General features: G+C 41.5%; 2 protein-coding genes and 1 long non-coding RNA gene across 4 annotated transcripts in view; all 3 read left to right on the forward strand.

Annotated features, from left to right (window-relative positions):
• The window catches only part of KPNA6 (karyopherin subunit alpha 6), a 387231-nt gene that overhangs the window by 185637 nt on the left and 179403 nt on the right, over window positions 1–22191 (forward strand). The window lies entirely within an intron of this gene.
• TMEM39B (transmembrane protein 39B) overlaps window positions 1–22191 on the forward strand; it is a 319933-nt gene that overhangs the window by 185637 nt on the left and 112105 nt on the right. The gene's annotated exons all lie outside the window — the stretch shown is intronic.
• The window catches only part of LOC138146378 (uncharacterized), a 64923-nt gene that overhangs the window by 30487 nt on the left and 12245 nt on the right, over window positions 1–22191 (forward strand). Inside the window, exons 1-2 of one of the 2 annotated variants that reach the window (XR_011164466.1) lie at window positions 1234–1425; window positions 1581–1841. This is a non-coding gene — a long non-coding RNA (uncharacterized lncRNA). Of the gene's footprint in view, window positions 1–1233; window positions 1426–1580; window positions 1842–22191 lie in introns of those variants that run through there. The other variant, XR_011164467.1, reaches the window with a different exon arrangement.

Raw genomic sequence — 22191 nt, forward strand, 5'->3', positions numbered from 1 at the left:
TCAGCCATGATATTGACTGTGCTTATTGAAAAATGTCATTATTAATAATCCAGCTGCGGTGCTTCCCAAGATGGAGAAGAAATGCTCTGGAATGGTACTATAAGCTCCTTTGGACACACTCTTGGAGAATTCTGGCCTGGGTACCCGGTTGGCAGCATCCTACTGCCCTCTTGTGGACAGTGCAGGTCAGATGCAAGGCTCTGCTGACCTGTGCCCTGGAATCAGACAGAGCATGTGTCTTAGACAGCTGTGGTTGCTTCCTGTTTGTGTCCTGGTGCACGATTGCAGCAGGAGCCCCGAGGGTCAGGCTCATCATGAACCCTGCTCAAGCTGCTGGCAAATGGCCCAATGCTTCACCTCCCACCCTAAATTTAGGACCATAACCTGGGCAAATGACAGGCTATCCATCTATGTTAAATCAACCAAACTGGAAAATTAAGCTCACTTGGACTGCAGACCTTGGGCTCTTTTGGACAATTAATTTTCTAGCAGTCTGACATTTACGGCAGGTGGCTTGTCCAAATGATTCATCTGTCTCCCAGTGCCCACTAGAGGACAGCAGTGCCCAGCACTGTGGATCTAATGGGTCTGGCCAGAAGGGAAGCAAGGTCTCTGTCTATAACGTTACTAGTTCCTCAGGAAAAAAGTAGATCAGAGGTTGCCAGCTGTGATAAAAATTATAATGAATTCTGCTGCAAATGGATACAGAGCCACAACTAGGAATTTGCGTACGAGGGGCGGCAAAGTGATGCAGTGAGTAGAGAACTAGTCTTGGGGAAGTTAGGAAGACCTGAGTTCAAACTCAGCCTCAGACACTTACTAGTAGTGTGACCCTGGGCAAGTCACTTAACCTCTGTTTGCCTCAGTTTCCTCATCTCAAAATGAGGATAATAATAGCACCTGCCTCCCAGGGTTTTTGTGAGCATCAAATGAGATAATATTTGCACAGCTCCTAGCACATAATAGGCACTAATATCAATCTTAGCTATTATGATAGCTAATACCTGGAGAAAAGAGTCTGTTAACAAGCATTTATTAAACACTTAGCATATGCCAGGCATTATGCGAAACACAAACTATACAAGTTGCATGTGTGTGTGTGCTGGGGTGGGAGTGGGGGGTAGGGTATGGCCTGAGGACAAAGAAGCAGATAGTACCTCAAGGACGCGGCTGGAGAGGCCACTCTCTGTATGTGCTCTAAATTTAGCACTGCAGCAAAGCTCAAGTAGAAATGAGGACCACTGATCTACACAGAAGGATCCCTACAGACGCCAGAGTGACTTGATGCTAAAGTGTAATTGTATCTGTGCTTTATTGTATTTTTATTTATTTTTGTTAACTGTTTCCCAGTTACATTTCAGCCTGGTTGAGGTACCCTCAGAAGAGTGGTGGGCCACATGAATGTCAGATACCTCTGCTCCAAAGGTCCGGTCACCCTGCCCTAGTTACCGCTCCACTGGTGTGGTGTTCTGAACTCTTCTAAGCCTTTTTAGTGGTATTTCTTCATTGCATTTTCATCATAATTCTGTCAGACAAGGAGAGTGGTTGATCTTGTTCTCTTTTTTCTCCCCTTTTTGCAGCTAGGGAGCAAAGGCACAGACACTGGTCCAGAATTCTGCGTGAAGTAAAGAGACCTATGGATCATGTGTCTTGACACCCAGACCAGAATCCTGGGATCCTCCATCACAAAGTCTGTGGGGACTTCAGAGGAGAGCATAATAATGCCAGGGATGGGTAAAGTCTCCAGGGCACTGATTCTGGTCTCCAGGGTACTGATTCTCCTCTCCTTGGAAAAGTACAAGCTACTACAAAGGACACCCAGCAAACCTGGGGTGAAAAAGGTGGGCAAAAAAAAGATTTCTTCTTAATAATTCATTCAGTTGTTCATTAGTGTCCAACTCTTTGTGACCCCATTTGGGATTGTCTTGGCAAAGATCCTGGAGTGGTTTGCCATTTCCTTCTCCAGCTCATTTCACAGATGAAGAAATTGAGGCAAACAGGGTTAAGTGACTTGCCCAGGGTCATACAGCTAGGAGGTGTCTGAGGTTGGATTTTAATTCAGGAAGATGAGGCTTCCTGACTCCAGGCCCTATCCATTTCGCCACCTCTAGAGTCTTAATAAAGCTCACACCGAAACATAGGAAGACATATAAACAGATGCAGAGCAAAGAAAGCAGAACCCAAAGACATACTATGAATAATAGCTAATACTTCTATAGTGCTACCTATGTGCTTACATTGTGTAAGAACTCTACAGATATTTTCTCATTGGATCCTGATAACAGCCCTGGAAGCTGGGTGTTCTTATTATCCCTAGTTGTTTTTTTTTATAAACATCTCTGTTTCATGAGGTTGAATGACCTGCCCAGGGTCACAGATAGTACACAATGACTACAATAATGTGGTACTAGAAGGTAGCAGAAAGAAGGGTAAATGCATTGACTGATCTTGGACCTAGAGAGCCCATGATAGAAAGCACATCCTTCCCTTCACTTAAAAGGTAGATGTCACCTAGCATAGTATATATACATGTACTATAGGCCCCAGTCACTTTGGTGGTTGATTTTGCCCTAATGTTTTTCTTTGCTACTGGGGGGAAGGGGAGGAAAATTGAGTTATGTTAGGGAATTACTTACGTGTTAAAAGTAAAAACTTCAGTAAAACTTTAAAGCGAAAAACAGAGGAATATTTCCCACATGTTTAGGTTTACAAAGACTTTCCTCACTATAATACTACGAGGTATAGAGCTGAAGTGATATCTCATCCCATTTAAGTCCATGTGATAATGGAAGAGCAAGAGAACATCCCCCATTTAGGGAGATCAGGAAAGGCTTCTTAGAGAAGACGGCTCACGAGCCCTACCTCAAAGGAAGCTCCAGATCGCGAGATCATAGGATCGACGAGCTAGACGGAACCTTCTATGTCAGTCGTCTAGTCCAGCCCCTGATATCCCAGAAGTCGGAACTGAGGTCCAGAGAGGTTCTAAGTATTACCAAACGTTGCACAGGAAGTTGTCAGTATAGCCTGGATGTGAACTTGGGTCCTTAATTCCAAATCCAGGAATAGTAGTCCCACTGATGAAGAGGATAATATTAATAATGACAATATTATTAATATTAATAATAACAACAGTAATAACAATAATTATTATTATAACTCCCACTTAGATAGCACTTTAAAGTTTACAAAGCACTTTATGAGCTTTACAAATATCTTCTTATTTGATCCTGACAACAACCCCAAGAGGTAGATTATCCTCATTTTACAGATGAAGAAACCGAGTCATTTATTCATTCATTCAATAGACATTTATTAAGTACGTACTATGTGCCAAGCACTGTGCTAAGTGCTGGGGACACAAAAAGGGACAAAAGCTCCTCCCTCGAGGAACTTAGAGAAATTAAGGGACGTTGCCCAAGGTTACCTGCCCAGGTCGGATTTGAATTCAAGACTCTGAGACTCCAAAGCCCTGTGCCCCCTCTGCTGCTTAGGGATACAAAGGGAATGATAAACCAGTCTAGAAGGGGAGTCTGGAGCCAGATTGTGAAGCCTTTGAAATGCCAGGCTAAGGAGGCTGTAGTTTATCCTAGAGCCATAAGGGAACCATTGGAGTTTCTTTAGTGAGTGTTGTTATAGTCAGATGTGGGCTTTCGGGCACCTGTGTGGAGAAAGGATTAGAGAAGAGAAAAATGAGAATCTGGGAGGCTGTTGGCAGGAGTCCAGGAGGGAGGTGAAGAAAGCCATGTAAATGGAGAGAAGGGGATGGATCATCATAATAGCCAGCATTTATATGGCTGTTTGTTTTATTTATTTAGAACTTTGTGAATTTCATTGGAGCCTCACAATAACCCTGGCAAGCAGGTCTTATTATCCTCATTTTTCAGACAAGGAAACTGAGACAGACAGAAGTTAAATGATCTGCTCAGTGTCACACAGATGAGGAAGTGCTTGAGGCAGAATTTGAATTCAGGTTTTCCCGATTCCAGGCTCAGTGTGGAACCACCACTGAACCACCTAGCTGCTATTTCACAGGCAGAATCATAGGACCACGTATTTAAAGCTAAAGGGAGAAGAGAAAGGAAATAAGTGTTTATATAGGACCTACTATGTGTCAGGCACTGTGTTAAGTACTCTACAGATTTTATCTTATTTGATTCTCACAACAACCCTGGGAGGTAGGTGCTGTTATTATTACCGTTTTACAGTTGAGGAAACTGAGGCAAACAAGGGCTAAGTGAAATTGATCAGGGTCATACGGGAAGATGCGTCTTCCAGACTCCAGGCCAGGCCTAGCTGTCCTGTGTGAATGTCCTGACTTTGTGAATATTCGTGTGTGAATACCTGTATCCACATATGTCCTAGCCATTGGAAACAACCAAATGGAAAAGTTCACATCAAAATGGCAAGATGTGATTTTTAACTGCAATTGACAAGATGCTTCCTAAACATCTAAGAAAACTGTTCCTTTAGTGCCTCCATAGCTGTTATGTATTTGGAGACACCACACTCATTAAAGTTGGTCTCTCCCCTAAATGAAGGCAGAACATGTCAGATCTGAAAGCCTGAGGATCCCTCTATCTCCACCCTAGGTGAATGGGGAACTGGATGGGACTGTGAGGGATAGAGGGGGGGTAAGAGGATTGGGGAGGAGGGCTTTGGACATCAGACATTGGTCTGTTCCTGTGTACAAAGCAATAGAGAGATACTCTAGGTTCTTAAGCCCACTCCGCACCGTCACCCCATCCCAGAGACAAGATGATATTAGCTTGGGAAGGGAAGAGAATGCAAAAGCCCACTGTGTTTGTTAATTGCATAAAAGCATTTCTCTTGACAGGATCTCCTCAAACAAGGAGTCTCCAACAGATATTTAAAGATCATACATAATTTTCTGTCAGTTGCAGCCCTGGAGATCTGCTGAGTATCAGGACCAAACCAGGCGTATAACAGGGACACATGCTCACTTAAAGACATTTGCTAGTGTCTTGGAGTATGTCTGAGTAATCCAAATTGTAGAGAGATTGCTTGTCTTTGAAAGGGCTCTTCTACTGTCCATCACTAAGAGATTCTGAGGTTCGTTCTATGTGCAAATGACATTTTATTTACCACAAGCCCCAGGACACTACCAGGTCTCCTTGTTCACATCCCTGGTTGGGATTTGTTGTTGTTCAGTCATGTCTTACTCTTTGTGACCCCATTTGGAGTTTTCTTAGCAAAGGTACTGGAGTGATTTGCCATTTTCTTCTCCACCTCATTTCACAGATGAGGAAACTAAGGGAAACAAGGTTATGTGACTTGCCCAGGGTCACACAGCTAGCAAGTATCTAAGACCAGATTTGAACTCAGGTCTTCCTGACTAGTCCCAGCGCTTTATGCTCTGTGCCCCCACACAAAAGACATCAACCATTTATGAAGTGCCTACTATGTGTTAGGCTCGGTGTTGGAAAACCAAAGATAACGGGAAAGACCTCATCTATACAAAAGTATTTGCAGATGATGAGTGAATTGTTAAAATAACTAAAAGCAAGAAAAGTCCATGTTTAGTCTTTGAACTTTTTCATCTTTACTTTTTAGTGCTTAGAACAAAGTGTACTCATTTGTTGCTGGTAGAATTGCAAATTTGTACAATATTTTTTGAGAACAATCTGACAGTATATAATAAAAGTTTAATAAAACATTTTGCACTGATAACTCCATTGTTGGGAATATGTCCAATATTCCTTGTGTTTCAATACTCCAAAGGAGTTAATTTTTAAAGAGTTATATCTTCAAAAATGATCACAACAGTATGATTAGTAGTTGGGCTTTTGTGACATTGGTTCTCTTAACTGCTTTTTAGTCTCTTCTGCTAGTTCATCATTCAAATCACGTTCCCTGTGAGTGTCCTCCAAGGCTCCATTATAGGCTCCCTACTTTCTTTCTCTGTCTTTCCCTCCCTCTGGCTCTTTCTCTTGTTCTCTCTTTCTCTCTTTCTCTCTGTCTCTGTCTCTTGTCTCCCTCTCTGTCTCTGTCTGTCTGTCTGTCTCTCTCTCTCTCTGTGTCTCTCTCTCTTTCTCTCTCTCATCTTGTCTGTTTGTCTGTCTGTCTCTGAAACCTCATCATTTCCTCTGGGTTTAATTATCATGTCTATGCAGATGACTGTCTGATCTCCATAACCAGCCCCATGCCTCCGAGGAGTGCTTGTCTTGCATCACCAATTGCCTATTAGACTTTTCAAGCTGGATGTCCTGGAGACTTGGCAAACTCACATGACCAAAACATAACTCATTATCTCTCTCCTCCAAAGCCACCTCTTGTCTAAGCTTCCCTGTTTCTGTCAAAGATACCTCTATCCTTCCAGCCTTTCAGGTTGGCATTATCATTAACTCTCCACTCTCCTTCACTCTGCGTAGCCAATTAGTCGGGCAAGTTTGGCCGTTTGTCCCTCCATGACATTCCTCTCACCCTTCCGCTCCTCTCTAGCCATACAGCTGCCACCTTGGTTCAGTCCATCACCTCTCATTAAGTCATTACAACAGCCTCCTAATTGGTCTTTCTTTTCCAAGTCCACACCAATACATTTACCATGTTGTTGCCAAAATTATTTTCCTTAGTCACAGATCTGATCACGTCACCCCCCAACTCAATCAACCTCAGTGGCTCCCTATTACCTCTTTGTTCTTTGTTGATATTACCTCTTTGTTGATTCAGTCACATCTGACTCTCCATGACCCTGTGGACCATTGCATACCAGGCCCTTCTATTCTCCCCTATCTCCCAAAGTCTGTCCAAACTCATGTTCATTATTTCCACAACACTATCTACCCATCTCATCCTCTGCCCTCCCCTTCTCCTTTCGCCTTCAGTCTTTCCTAGCATCAGGGTCTTTTTCAGTGAGTCCTGTCTTCTCATTACGGGGCCAAAGTATTTAAGCTTCAGCTTCAGTATTTGATCTTCTCTAGGATCAAAGATAAACTTCTCTGTTCAGCTTTTAAAATTGTACAATATTTTTTAGAACAATCTGGCAGTCTGCAATAAAAGTCTAGTAAAACATTTTGGCCTGATAATTCATTCCTTCACAACCTGGCCCCAAACTGCATTTCTTGCTGTATTGTATATTACTTCTGCCCTACAGCTCTGTTGTTTGTCCTTCATTTTCAAGGAGGATGAATGTCATTGTGGCCTCAAGTCTTGACAAGCAAGTGAATTGGATTTAAGTGAGGCAGAGCTGCACATAGATGTCAGCCTCACTATCTCTCCCGGAGTCATTGAAATCCAATGGCAGGACAAAAGTCTAGATGACTGGTGATGGCCCAGGATGTAGTGGATCCCTTGCTGTATTCCATGCCTGACCAAGCTGTGAGCACTCTATAGCACCTGCTTCAGACACTTTCGTGGTCTTTGGAACAAATTGTTCTCATTTGTTCATTCTGCCAGTGGAAGTCTTCATACACTTAGGGTAGACATCACCAATGGGCTTGAGGCCTGTCAGTTATCTAGATAGAGTAGGTAGAGTACAGTAGATAGAGAGCTGGAAATGGAGTCAGGAAGATCTGAGTTTAAATCCAGCTTCAGACACTTATTAGCAGTGTGACCCCAGGCAAGTCATTTACCCTTTGTCTGCCTCAGTTTCCTTATCTATAAAATAGCTGCTTACCTGCCTCTAGGTAGAAAATCAAGATAGAAACATAAAGGGAAGGAAAAAAAGGAAAGGAGCATGCGTTTATTAAGTGCTTACTAATGCCAGGTGAGGGCAACTAGGTGGCAAATTGTATAGAGCACTAAGCCTGGAGTCAGGAAGACTTGAGTTCAAATTCAGCCTCAAATGCTTACTAGCTGTGTGACCTTGGGCAAGGTACTTAACCCTTTTTGCCTCAGTTTTCTCATCTGTAAAATGAATTATAGAAGGAAATGGTGAACCGCTCCAGCATCTCTGCCAAGAAAACCCCAAATGGTGACATAAATGGTTAAATACAACCAAAATGACTGAACAACAGCAAAGGCAAATAGGGAGCAGTTTCAATGGTATCCATATTGAATACCTTTTATAATCTATTTTTTTAATTGCCAGTGACTCACAGGGAAGATGCCTGCCAGGGGAAGGAGGCCTCAGCATCTTATCAGCGATGCCTCCTGGTGAAGTAGCGTGAAAGGAATCATTAGGGACCCGAGTGAATGAGAAAGGAAGTTTCTGGTCATGTAGCCCGAGTGAGAGATAATAGACTGACAGTTCAAGTGCTGGCAGGTAAGTTATTGAGCAGGAAAGTGACAAGATGAGATTAGTCTGGAAGGGGAAAAGAAAATGAGAGTGTCTGTTGTTTTTTGATTACCCAAGAGCATTGGACTTGATGGAATAAAATGCAGCCTTGAGGGTCCTCCTCCTACAAGGTGTCTTGCACAGATATGTTTAGGCTATACACATAATAAGAGCCATGAGACGTTAAAAGGATCAGAGGCAGGTCTGTAGTATAGTAGCAAGATCCCCTGGGGAGAATTTATGGAAAGACATGAGTAACCCAAGGGTTACTGGATCATGGGCAAGAATGGCATAGGATGAGAAGGGGTAAGATCTAAATGACCCATAAGTAGCTCCATTAAAGTAGAATAGATAGAATGTAAGCTCCTTGAGGGCAAGGACTCATTCATTCACTCATCTGTTCATTCATTGATTTATCTATTCACTCCTTTGTTTTTTTATTTAGCTTTGTATCCCCCACACCTGACACACTATATAGGCACTTAATAAATGATCCTTGATTGATTGAAGTATAACTTTAGGTAAGGTATATTGTCCTTTTTTTCCTGATCTTTTCATCACTTAGCTATTCCATGTGAAAAGAGTCTTAAAAGGGACAATGTACTTTACGCAGCATATCATGCTACTACACCCAGGTAACCTTTGGTAACTACATGAAGGATGGATTGGAAGGAAGAGAAAATGAGAGAACAGTTAGAAGGTAACTTGAAAACCAGGCAGGAATGATGAAAGCCCAGACAAGAATAGTAGAATCCTATTTCCAAGGGGATTAAAATTTTTTCCAATTTTTATTTTTCAGTTCCAAATTTTCTCCCTCCATCCCTTTCCCCACCCATGGAGAAGGCATGAATACACAGAGATTTTTTAAAAAGTGTTTTTAAAGATCATCAATGAGTGGGAGAGATGAGGTTTCAGAAAGTATGTCACCCAAATACCTATTTCAGAACTAAATGGCTTTTTTTTTTGGTGCTTGAGCTGAATTTTATTATTTTTTTTAATTCAATTTTTAATTTATTAATTTGTTTGTTTCCTTTTAGTTTACAGGATTCAATTCCACAATTCCTTGAATTTCACATTTTGTCCCCCTCCTTCCCTTCCCCCCCATGGCGTCTTATTAAATGGCTTTTTTTAAAGCTTCCTTTAATCTTCCCTCCATCTTTCTTGATCCTCATCCTCAAAAGGAGAGGCATCATACGTTCCACCTGGATAGCCTCATACTCTATGTTCCTTCAAGCTCAACAAACTTGAACTCTGCTCTGAATCAGCATCTACCCAACAGAAACAATGGTCTAGGTTCCTGGATGATCATTTATTGGGTGGAGTGGGCAATAGAAGGAAGATGCTGGAATTGACACATAGAGAATCAAAATCAGAGTATGAGTTTTTTAAAGTGCCAACCCCAGAACCCAGCCCAGGGTCAGAGCATAGAAGTCATCTGAAGCTGACGTGGGGTGATCAAAGAAGACTTCCTGGAGGAGTTGAATTTTAAGATAGATTTGAAAGGAGAAGTGTCCTAGTATGTGGGATAGAGTGCTGGACCTCTGGATCTGGTCAAGAAGACAGGTTTGGTTATCCCTTCTGATACTTACTAGTGAAATGGGGAGCCGAGCAATAACATGACAGCAATTCCAATTATAATTTGACAGGAGTGTTTATTAGCCAGTGACTGCCTCCCTAGTAAGGAAGACAGCATCGAGCCTTCTGCAGATTAAATTTTTATAGAACTAGATGTTGCTAACAACAAAGTGTGGTTCCAAGAGGGTGAGGTGCCATTTCTAGTGAAGCCTTGATTTACCTGGCAAAGCCCTGGATACAAACAAAAACAGACCTTTATCTGGGGCATGTTTCTAGCAACACAGGTGAAAATTTCCCTCACTGTTGTAGCATATCAGGTGGTTTCCAGGGACCCTGGTAGGGGCCCCTTCTGGCAGGTTTCGACTGGGAGGGGGCTTTGGTGTATAATTTCTGGTGGACACTTCACTAGTAGCTGTTTGGCCATAGACAAGCCAGAACTGCTCTGGTTTCCTAATCTGTAAAATGGGCTTAGCAATCATCAGTCAGCCACAGATATTAAAGACCTATAAAAGAAGGTTCTTGCCACCAAAGTCCTTGGCACTGTCAAGGAGTTCAACATCAGAAACAAATATAGTTTTATCAATGGAAGAAAATGTATTACTGCATGTTTTGTCATTGCACTCCAAACTTCATGGGACTTTTCCATATGACTTGTGACTAATACCTCCTATTTGTGTTGTTTCCTCTGGGAGAATGTGAGCTCCCAGAGAACAGGGACTGTCTCTGCTTTTGTCTTTGTATCCCCTAATTACATAGTACTTTATAGTACTGTATATAGTAAATGCTAAATAAATTCATACATTCATCCATTTATTCATTCATTAAACTAAGCACCAACTTTGGACCTGGCACTGTGATAAAATGAGGTATACAAACACAAAAGTTAAATTATCTCTGCCCTCAAGGGACTTACATTCTTTAGGGGTGAGGAGGACAGGGATAGGGATAAAAATAGACAGATGATAGATAAATAGAGATTTATATGTAAATATAAAGACAGACAAACAGACAGACAGATAGATAGATAGATAGATAGATAGATAGATAGATAGATGATAGATAGATAGATAGATAGATAGATAGATAGATAGATAGATAGATGATAGATAGATAGATAGATAGATAGATAGATAGATAGATAGATAGATAGATATTAGGCAATGGAGGAGGGCACTTGAACCTAGCGGGATCCAGACATAGATAGTGATAGAGATAGATAGACAGACAGAGACGAGACAATGAAGGACTTCTAGGAGGGACCAAGATGGATATAAAGATAGACAGACAGGTCTATAGAGGGAGCACTAACAGCCAGAGACATCAGGACATGGAGGATGTGTGTTTGTGTGTATGTGTGTGTGTGTGTGTGTGTGTGTGTGTGTGTAGACAGGCAGAGGCAGAGAGACAGAGAGACAAGGAGATAGATAGATGGCATTGAGGGAGGGCATCAGAAATTGGGGGCATCAGGAAAGTCTTCATGTAAAAGAGAATGTTTGAGCTCAGTTTTGAAGGAAACATGGGATTCCAAGAGGCAGGGGTAAGAAGATCAGGAAAGGGGTGGGAGTGAGGGTGGGGGAGACAACAAAGGCAGGGAGAAAGGATGTGGAATGTGGCATCTGAGGACAGCAAGAATGCTACTTTGGCTGGAACGAAGAGTTCACAAAGGGGAGTAATGTACAATAAGGTTGTAAATGTAAGTTGGAGCCAGACTGTGAAGGATTTTAAAAGCCAAGCAGGAATTTATATTTGATCCTTAAGGCAATAGGGAACTGTTAGAGTTTATTGAGAATGGAGAGACATGGTCAGACCTGGGCTTTAGGAAAACCCTGTTAGTGTCTGTGTGAGGGATAGATGGACAGCTATTCCAATAGTCTGGGTGAGATAGGGTCTATACTAGGTGTGAGTAGAGAGGAGAGAAATGGGAACAATGCAGTGGTGGTAGAAACGAAAAGATTTGGCAATTGACTAAAAACGTGGAGTGAGGCAGAATGATGTATCAGAGGAAGCACCGAGGTTGGCAGCCTGGGTGACCACAAGGATGATGATGCCTCCAACTGAAAAGAGAAATTAACAAGAGAGATGGGTTTGGGGAAAAAGAGCATGATTCTCTTTCAGACATACTGAGTTGAAGATAAGACATCTATATCTATAAGACACTTATAAGACATCTAGTTCAAAACATTCCATAGGCTGTTGGTGATGTGGGCCTGGAGCTCTGGAGAAACATCAGGGCTGTATACAGAGATCGAGAATCATCTGAATAGATAAATGAATTGATGGAATTTGACAAGGACCTCTCAGTGAGAGAATGTGGACAAAGAAGAGATGAGGGCCCAGGACCACACATACATACATATGTGTGTGTGTGTTCATTAGGAACAGGGCTATAGATGATAAGCCAGCAAAGCAGATGGAAATGCAGGGGAAGAATTAGACAGGTAAGAGGGGAGCCTAGAAAGAGCATCCTCCTATAAATCTAGTGAGAAGAGAGGACCAGAGGAGGGAGGGAACACATAACAGTTCCAAATACTGCAGAGGTCAGGAAGGATAAGGATTGAGAAAAAGGCCATAAGATCTGGCAATTAAGAGATCACTGATAACCTTGGAGAGAGCAATTTCTTTGAGTGATGAATTCAGAAACTTCCTTGCAGAGGGTTGAGATTTGCCTAAAGGAGAGGGAGGAGAGCTGATGTGTGCACAGCTTTTGTTTTCTCTAGGAATTTTATTTAAAAAGGAAGGAGCAATATAGGACAAAAACCTGAAGAAAGTGCAGGTCTAGCGAAAAGTTTTCTTTTGTTTTGTTTTTGTGGGATGAGGGAGACTTAGGTGGCCTTGCAAACCACAGGAAGGAACTAAGAGAGAGGTAGAAAATTAATTTTAGGGGAAGGGATGATTTTGGGGCAGCGCTCTGCCTAAGCATATGGGAGGGGAGGGGATCAAAGGTCCCTACAAGATGGTTGGACCTGGATAGAAGAGTCACCTCTTCAGACACTAGGAAAAGAATAAGGAGAGAATGGGGATGATGCCTAGGGGTTATGTGAATAGAGACCTAGGACTGGATTTTTTGCTTGCTGCATTAGAATGTAAGCTCTATGAGGACAGAAACCAAGTTTTTTTGTCTTTCTTTGTATTTCTAGCATTTAGCACATTGCCTAGTCTGTAGTCAAAACCAATACATTCTTGCTGACTGAGTGATTAAACCAGTCAACAAACCTTTAAAAGAAGCCTTCACCATGCTCAGAGATACAAAGAAAGCAAAACAAGAGGACCAGAGTCCAGTCTCTACCCCAGATACATACTGGCCACATGACCCAAGGTAATTTACTTAACATCTCTGTGTCAGGGCAACTAATTCTTTAAGACCTTGAGCCTGCAGCTGTCCTAGCAGCTGCTCTGTCCCTCTCCTGAGGTGAATGGCATGACCCTGGTCAGAGAGCCACAAGGAAATACTAGCCCAAATATTGTTCCTGTGAATCCTTTAGCAGCAGCTGCCCAGGGACCCATAAACCCCCTCAGCTGTTCTGACTAGCTGCTCTCAAGTTCAGCCCCTCTGACCTCCAAGGACCAGAGAATAGCGCTGTTATTCCCCAGAAGTTTATAGATTTAGGAACCTCAAAGACAACCGAGTCCAATTGCCTTATTTTACAAATGAGGAAACTGAGGCCAACTAGTTAGGATTCCATGAATATAAGGAACTTCTGGGTAAAGAAACTTCCTCTACCAATGCAGATAAACAACTTCTCTGAAGCTGGGGGAGTAGCTTTCCTTTAAGAAAGGGCAGATCTTCCAACTCCAAAGGACTTGTGATGAAAAATGCTATCCTCCTCCAGAGAAAGAACTGATGGAGTCTGGATGTAGATCAAAGCTTACTATTTTTTTACTTTATTTTTTCAGGGTTTTTTTTTGTCTGTGTTTTCTTTCACTGGTATGGCTAATATGGAAATAGGTTTTGCATGACTCTACTGTATCAAATTGCTTGCCTTCTCAATATGGGAGGTAAGGAGGAAGGGAGGTAGAGACTTTGGAACTATAAATTTTTTTAAAACAAATGTTATAATTGGTTTTAGATACAATTAGAAAAAATAAAATATTAAGAGTTTTTTTTTTAAGAGGGCAGAAACTGGACTCTTGAGGGCAGCTAGGTGGCGCAGTGAATAGAGCACTGGCCCTGGAGTCAGGAGGACCTGAGTTCAAATCTGACCTCAGACATGTAACACAAAGACTAGCCATGTGACCTTGGGCAAGTCACTTAACCCCAACTGCCCTCCAAAAAAAAAAGAAACTGGACTCTCAGCTCACTCCATTTTGCATCTGCTGCCCTGCTTGGTTTCATCTCCATAGAGCAAAATGGCCCAGAACCTTGTACCATCTGGTATCCCATTACCTATTTGGATTTAAGCTCATTGAGGGTAGAGACTTTCTGTTTGTGTGTACCTGGCACATAGTAAGTATTTAATAAATGCTTTATCTATCATCTTCATTCCAGTGATTCCTTCCTTCCCTCTGCTGTCCCTCCCTTCCTCCCTTCCTCTTCTTTCCATATGTTTGACATATCTTCCACCCAACCAACCTATCCTGACATATATTCTTACTCTAAGTTTTACCATTTTCAGTGATCTTTCCATTTACTACACTACTTTTAAAAAACATTTTTTTTGCTAAATATTTCCCAATAACGTGTATTTTTTTTGCTTTTTTTTTTGAGGGGGGAAGGCAGGGCAATTGAGGTTAAGTGACTTGCCCGAGGTCACACAGTTAGTAAGTGTTAAGTGTCTGAGGCCAGATTTGAACTCAGATCATCCTGATTCCAGGTCCAGTGCTGTATTCACTGTGCTACCTAGCCACCCTTACATGTATTTTTTAAACATTCATTCTTTAAAATTGAGTTGCAAATTTTTTTCCCTCCTGCCTGCTTCTCTCCCACCCCTTGAAAAGGCAAGCAATATGATATCAATTATATATATGAGGTCATGTAAAATTGTAATGGGAATGCAAATTTGGAAGATCTTCCCTGCCCCTAGGCTGAGGTGCACCTGGAGCCTGGGGTGGGGGGCTTGTTTTTCAGTAGATACTTTCTAATTGGCCAGTGGGTCCAAAAGGTTGTTACACTCTCTGAGCCAGGAGAGGGCTATATAAGCCCTGATGTGAGGCTTTGTTTTGGGGGCTCACTTTGAGAAGTGTTCTGTGATTTGATCTGTATTCTGGGAAGCCGTTGTCCAGGGCCCCCCCCCCCAGCTTTGAAAAACCCAGATGTGGAAACCCAGATGTTGACTGGGTATGGATGTAATGGTTGGACAGTTTGGAAATCTGTCTACTTGATCTGTTTCTGTCTTGATAATTCTGCCTGTATACTTTGAAGTTCGGGGTGCTGACCTTTTCCCCTGAACAAGGTAAACAATATATGTCTGACTGATTAAAGTAAGCTTGTTAACCCATTTTGAGTTGCTTCCCTTTATCAAAGCAGATCCAAGAACCTGTGCTAGCAGCCACCCTGGGAACGCTGGGGTGCTTGCTGCTACAAAAATATATTTCCATATTAACCACATTCAAAAGAAAATACACAACAAAAAAGGAAGAAAAAAAGAAAGTAAAAACAGTATGCTTTAATCTGTACTCAGAGTTCATCAGTTCTCTTTGGAGGTGGAGAGCATTTTTCATCATGGGTCCTTTGGAACTGTCTTAGATTGTGGTCTTGATTAGAGTAGCGAAGTCTTTCACAGTTGATCATTGTTGCAATATTGCCATTGCTGTGGACAATGTTCTCCTGGTTCTGTTCACTTCACTTTGCCTTAGTTCATATAAGTCTTTTTAGGTTTTTCTGCAACCACTATAGTACTTCTTAAGTCAAGTATAGGAAATTTTAGGGATCTACAGTGATTGCTAATCACCCACAGGTACCCCAAGAGCAAGACCCAGCTGACCTCAGTTGTGTAGAAGAGCAAGTCAATCCCACTCCTGAAATGCTCTCCTTCTTCCTCTTTCCCTCTTAAATGCCCGGCTTCTTTCAAGACTGAGCTCCAATCCCATCTTTTTCAGAAGGCCTATTCTAGTTCCTCCAGATTCTAGTGCCTTCCTCTGTGAAATTACATTCCATATACTCTGTAAATATCCTGGAAGCCAGAAGGACCTGGGTTCAAGTCTTGCCTCTGACACATACTGGCTGTGTGGCCCTGGTTAAATCATTTAACCTAAGAGGGAGGTTCTGACCTGCATTGGTGTAAAGCCAAGCATGAGCAGCTTTCCAGAGAACTGCTGCTATGAACAGCTTCAAGGTTCTGATTACATAGTATAGTGAACTCTCTATTTATTCAGTAACAAACTAAGACAAAACATTGAAAGAAACCAAAGTACAGTATTCACAATGTTATGACATAACAACTTATCACTAAAGTGGCTACATAGTTTTCACCAAAGTGGTCACATAGTTTTAAGCAAAAGATATCATTCAGTAAGTCCCTAACTCAATCATCCTTAAGGAGCCAGCCTCCTTAAGGGACACAAAGTAAAAAGGTCAAAGTTCTCCACCCCTAGGTCACAGTAAATCATAATCTTCTCAGTCAGCATTAAGTACCCAAGAAGTCTTTTTCATCTTGACTCTGGCTCTCAGATTCCATGGTTCCTTTTCTATGGTCCCAGCTCCTGCTCAAATCTACCCAACTGTCAACTGGATTCAAAGGCAGGCAGCTCTCAGCTCCTTGTCCAGCTCCTAGTCTAGTTCCATGTCCAGTTCCTGTTCCATATTGAAACTCAGTGTCCAGTCCACCTCAAGTCCTTCACAGTTCCTGCTTCTGGAAAGACAAAGCTTAAGAAAGCCATAGTAATTTTCATACACATTGCCAGCACCATCATCAATTTACTATCTGCCTGTGAAATCAACACAAACAAGGTCTGAGAGGTCAACACAAATCATCAGTAAAGTCCCACGACCTCCAAATCCCTCCTCCAGGACTTCTATAGACAGACAATTAGAAAATCCTCTTTCAGAGCTTCCAGTGAGGTGTCAGGGCTTCTGCACAAAGTATTACAAACAAAATCAACACAGACAGAACAGACAAACAGAGTGCCAGGATACCGCAAGTTCTCTCCTCAACTCTGCCACAAGAGTTTTCTTCTCAGTTCTGCTCTCTCTTAGCTTGGGTTTCTCCTTATATATGGTTATTAGCTCCTCCCCTTCCTCTTGCATCAGCAACAGGGGTCCACAAGTTCTGTTTCTTAACTAAGACTTGATATAATCATGGGCAAGGCTTAAAAGAAATTTGAACTGAAACAAGGTGCTAAATAATTAAATAGCTGAAACAAGGCATTAAGTACTTCTTCGATTGCCATTACAATTGGTAGAAGGGAGTTTCCACACCTGAAACTTCCTTTTAACCAAGGAAATCCCTAGTCTAGTCCCTATTCACTACCATTAGAATGTAAGTTCCTTGAGGGCAGGGATTGTTTTTTGCATTTTTCTTATCCCCAGCACTTAGTACAGTGCCTTGGACATGGATGAATTGTCCTTGAACATTGTCGAATGACTTGCCAGGGAATTTCAAGGGCCAGACAGTTATTCTCTGTTCCTCTTTCATGTGGAATATAGGTGCTCTAAAGTCAGAAATTGTTTCTTGACCAGGCTGAGCATGGTACTTCTATGACCTGGAAGTTTTAACCCTTTCAACTCAGAACTTCCTTCCTGGAGCCTTCTTTTGGTGACTGCCTCACCTGACCCACTACTTCAGGAGGCCCCTTCACTATATCCTAGCCATCAGCCTAACAGAAGTGCCTGTACCCTCACACCCCTCCCCCTCCTCGTCTTTGAGGATTAACTCTGCCAGTTTTCTTGGAAGGGGTATGTCAATCTACTCCCCATCCAGTTACCATACTTATAACCATCTGGATCAAAGTGCCCCTCCCTAGCCACCATTCCTTAGATGTGTTATCTCCTCTTATTTCAGGAGTTCTTAAAATTTTAGGAGGATCATGGACCCTTCTGGCAGTCTGGTGATACCTTTGGACCCCTTTATAGAATGATGTTCTTAAATGCATAAAGTAAAACCCATAGGATAACAAAAGAAAGCAAGTATATTGCAATATAGTCTGTAGACAGGAAGATAGTGATCATGGGAAGTCTGGAGGCAAGTCTAATAACTGCAGTACTTTTGAATTAATGATGAGCAGGCAACAAACATTTATTATGTTTATTATGTGTTAAGGGTTGCAGATACAAATACAAGCAAAAAGAAAGACAGTCTTTGCCTTCAAGGAACTTACATTCTAGTGAAGGAGACAACACACAAAAAAAAGGAAAAGAGGGGAGGGGAGAAGTTATTTGCACAGTGGTGAATGAAGTCCAGAGAGTCAGATGCATACTTAGGAGAGGCATGGAGAATGTCCAGCCTGGATCCATCCCCAAAATGGAGGTCCTAGAAGAAGGTCACCAAGAGGAGAAGTACAATAAGTATAAACAGTATTTTGAGATACCTGCAAAAGCTACAATTTGATATGATTTCTATTGGTGACTAAGTCACAGGCACAGCTACCAATGCTAATCATCTTTGGCCATGAAATAGGTGTGACTCATACTAAACAGGAACTGAGTCATGTTATGATCCAAGTTTCTCCTTCCCCTCTAGACATCAAGGTGGGATAAGGAGGATTATGCTCCCAATGCATTAAGGGAAAATGTTTGCATGTTCTTAATATATCTTTGTGGGTCACTAGGTGGTACACTGTATAGAGTGCCAGGTCTGGAGTCAGAAGCCTTGGGTTCAAATCTGGCCTCAGATACTTTCTAGCTGTGTTACCCTGGGCAAGTCACTTAACCTTGTTTGCTTCAGTTTCCTCATCTGTAAACTAAACTGGAGAAGAAAATGGCAAGCCACTCCAGTATCTTTGCCAAACAGACAAAACCCTCAAATGGAATCATGAAGAGTTAGACATGGCTAAAGTTACTGGACAACAACACTATATCTCTGAAGTAAATATGCCTTTGTAAAAGCTACCCAGTATTAAATGGTAAAATGGTGCTGAGGTATCAGTCTATGGGCTCCTAAAATGGGAATAGGTCAATGGCAGAGAAATGAGATTAACATCACCTCCTCAAGGTACCTGAGAAAGGGGGGCCAAAGTCAGCCATGTTATCCTATCATATTACTGTGGTCCCCAGAATGGAACAAAGTACTCCAGATGGTGACCACAGAGATAAAAGAACAATGGAACCATCACCTCCCTTGTCCTGGACACAACACCTCATATAGTCTAAGATCACATCTGTTATATCATACTGTTGTTTCATATTGAGCCTATAACCAACCATCTAAAACATACAGATCTCTTTTCAGACAAAATGCTTCCCCTCCATATTGTCCTTATAGAAGTGATTTTTTTTGAGCCTACTTATAAGACTCTATATCATCATTCTCCCTCTATGACATCTCTCACACCTGGTCCCTTCTTTCTGCTTACATGGCCATCATCCCTGTTCATAATTACATTAATTATAACATACAAAAGACAATAACATGGTCTCCCTGCCTCACGTTTTTCCTTTATGAGCCACCCCACATACAGCTTCCAAACTGATTTTCCTAAAGCATAGATCTGACCACATCACTCTCTTACTCAAAAAAATGATTACTTCTAGCACATGGTTCTCCTACATGGATAGATTTCAGAGGGTTCATGAACAAGGATAGGAAAAAATATATCTTTATTTTTACTGACCTCTAACTAAAATTTAGCATTTCCTTCTATCACAAATATAAGCAATAAACTACAGTGATATTAGAAGTACTTGTGACCTTGTCACCAAGAGGAATCACATTTTTCCTATCACATTGCAGTTGTCACAGACATCTCAAAATATCATTTATACTCATCACTACTTTGAAATTATTGTAGTTATTAAACTTGTCATGAGATCTCATGTGATTTCAGTCTTCCTGCCTACGATCTAGATTTCAATATAATTGATTTCTTTTGTCCCATCCCATGAATTTATTTTATGTATTTAAAAACATCTTTCTAGGAAGGGGTCCATAGGCTTCACTAGACTGCCAAAGGCATCCATGGCTCAAAGAAGGGCGGTGAACACTTAGATTAAGGTCAGATTCCTCTGTCATTTAAAGACCTATATAGCCTATCTCCAACCTATGTTTTTAGCCTTTTTGAGAGGTTCTACAGTCCAAGTGGCTTTCTGGCTGACCCTTACTCTTTAACATTCCATTTCTTTTCACTCTACCCCACACCTGAAATACAATCCTTCCTCACTTCTGCCTCTTACAGTCTCTTGTTACCTTCAAGTCTTAACTCAAGGAACAGTTTCTTTTCCAAGCCCCCAAGTTGCTAGCACCTTCCCTGTCAAAATTACCCTTTCTTGGGGGGAGGGGGGTATTTATTTTGTGTATACTTGTAAATGTAAATGTTGTCTCCCCTGTAGAATATAAGATGCCAGAGATCAAAGCCTTTGCCTCAGCAGCCTGCACACCCTAGCCTAGCCTTGACCCTTATGAACCTCTTTGATCAGTGAGTTTCTACCCAGGAATATCATTTAAAGAAGCTCCCAGGCCATCCACACTCACTTCTCTGTCTCCAGTACTGACTCTTTGGATTTTTTCAGCTTTCCCTGACATAAGTACCTTCTCCTCCCTCTCTCCACAAATTTCTAGCTTCCTTTTATGTTCTGTCTTCCCCCATTATAAATTCAAGTTTCTTGAGGATAGGGGTTATCTTTTGGGGGGGGGGGGAAGGAAAGGGAACAAGAAAGAGAGGTATTTGTATTTCCAGGACTTAGCACAGTACATGAGAGATAGCACAACCGATAATAAAAATTGATTGTCTGATTTAATTTGATACTATAGTCTAATATTCTAGGTTATCTAGATAATTTTGGATACTCTGTCATCTGCAAATTTTATAAAGATTCCATCAATACCTTTGTCCAAGTTATTGATAAAAAAAATTAAACAGTACAAAATCAAGCACAGATCTCTGGAGAACTCTACTAGAGACCTTATTTCAAGCTGTTTCCCCCAAGATTAGTTGATTACTCTTTGGAGCTAGCCATTTCACCAATTCTGAATCCCTCAACTCTATGATCATCTAGAATAGCATGATAGACTTTGTGAAATGCTTTGTTAAAACCTAGTTACACTATGTCTATAGAATTCTTTTGTTCTATCAGTCTAATAAGCCTATCAAAAAGGAAGCAAGGTTAGTATATTTTGACCTGATCTTGACAAAGCAACTCTAGTTGCTTTTGATCACTGCTTCTTTTTCTAGATGTTCATGAACCACCCCTTCAATAGCATAACCCCTATGAAGCAGTCTTCAGGTATTCCATGTTTTCTGCTCCTTGCTTGTATTTCCCTAATCTTTGGTGCCAAAGAAAGGCGTAAAGGTGGAGTCAAAAAGGATAAAAGGGGATCTAAGGTAAAGGCCAACTGTCAGATGGTATACTACATTCATACGCAATGGTAAGATTTTCAAGTGCAAGGAATAGTATTCTGTGAAGCAACTAGGTGTTGCCATAGTGCATGGAGAATCAGTCCTGGAGTCAGGAAAACCTTAGTTAAAAATTGGCCTCAAACACTCACTAGCTCTGTGATCCTGGGCAAGTCACTTAACGTCTTTCTGCCTCCATTTCCTCATCTGCAAAATGGGGGTAATAATAGCATCTTCCTCCCAGGGTTGTTTTGACAATCAAATGAGATGATATTTGTAAAGCGCTTGTCACAGAGACAAGCACATAGTAGGAGCTATATAAATATTAGCTGCTCTCATTGTTATTATTATTATTACATGGTACAATAACTATAAAGTGCTTAGGAAAGTGCCTGGAACATAGAAAGAGTAACATAAATAGTAAGAGTTAGGGATGATGATGATGATGATGATGATGACGACGACTGAGTGATCCTCAGGTTTTTGTCTGCATCTCTAATACATTGGGAGGGGATGCAAAGTAGGAAGTTGATTATTTGAGTAGTCCCAGGGGATTTTCTGCTAAAGTAACAGCAGGTTTTGCCTACTTGCTGACCAAGATATCCCCAACAACCTCTGCTGGAGAAATTGTGGTGAGCTGAAAGTTCCACTCTTCCTTTTGATCTCTGAGACTAATGATAAGTGATAGTGTTTTACAAATGGTGTTGAGGTGTGTATTCCCATAGTGGAAATGAGTGGGAGGATGCAGGAAAAAAAGGATAGAGGAAGTGAACTAGAAATTCAGACTCTCCCAGAAGCAGTGGCAGTCATATATTCAAGCCTCATCAGCTGTCCATACAATTACATTTAAATTACAATTTTCTTTTACTAAAATCCAGTGAGACAAAATCTTGAGTGATGGAGCTCTTCAGGGATATGCTAAAATGGCAACCAAGAATGGAACTTCCAGTGGGTGAGGG

The sequence above is a fragment of the Petaurus breviceps genome, unplaced genomic scaffold, assembly GCF_028583685.1.
Source record: "Petaurus breviceps papuanus isolate PSGF00001 unplaced genomic scaffold, PetGlider_PUasm1.0 90760, whole genome shotgun sequence".
NCBI lineage: Eukaryota > Metazoa > Chordata > Mammalia > Diprotodontia > Petauridae > Petaurus > Petaurus breviceps.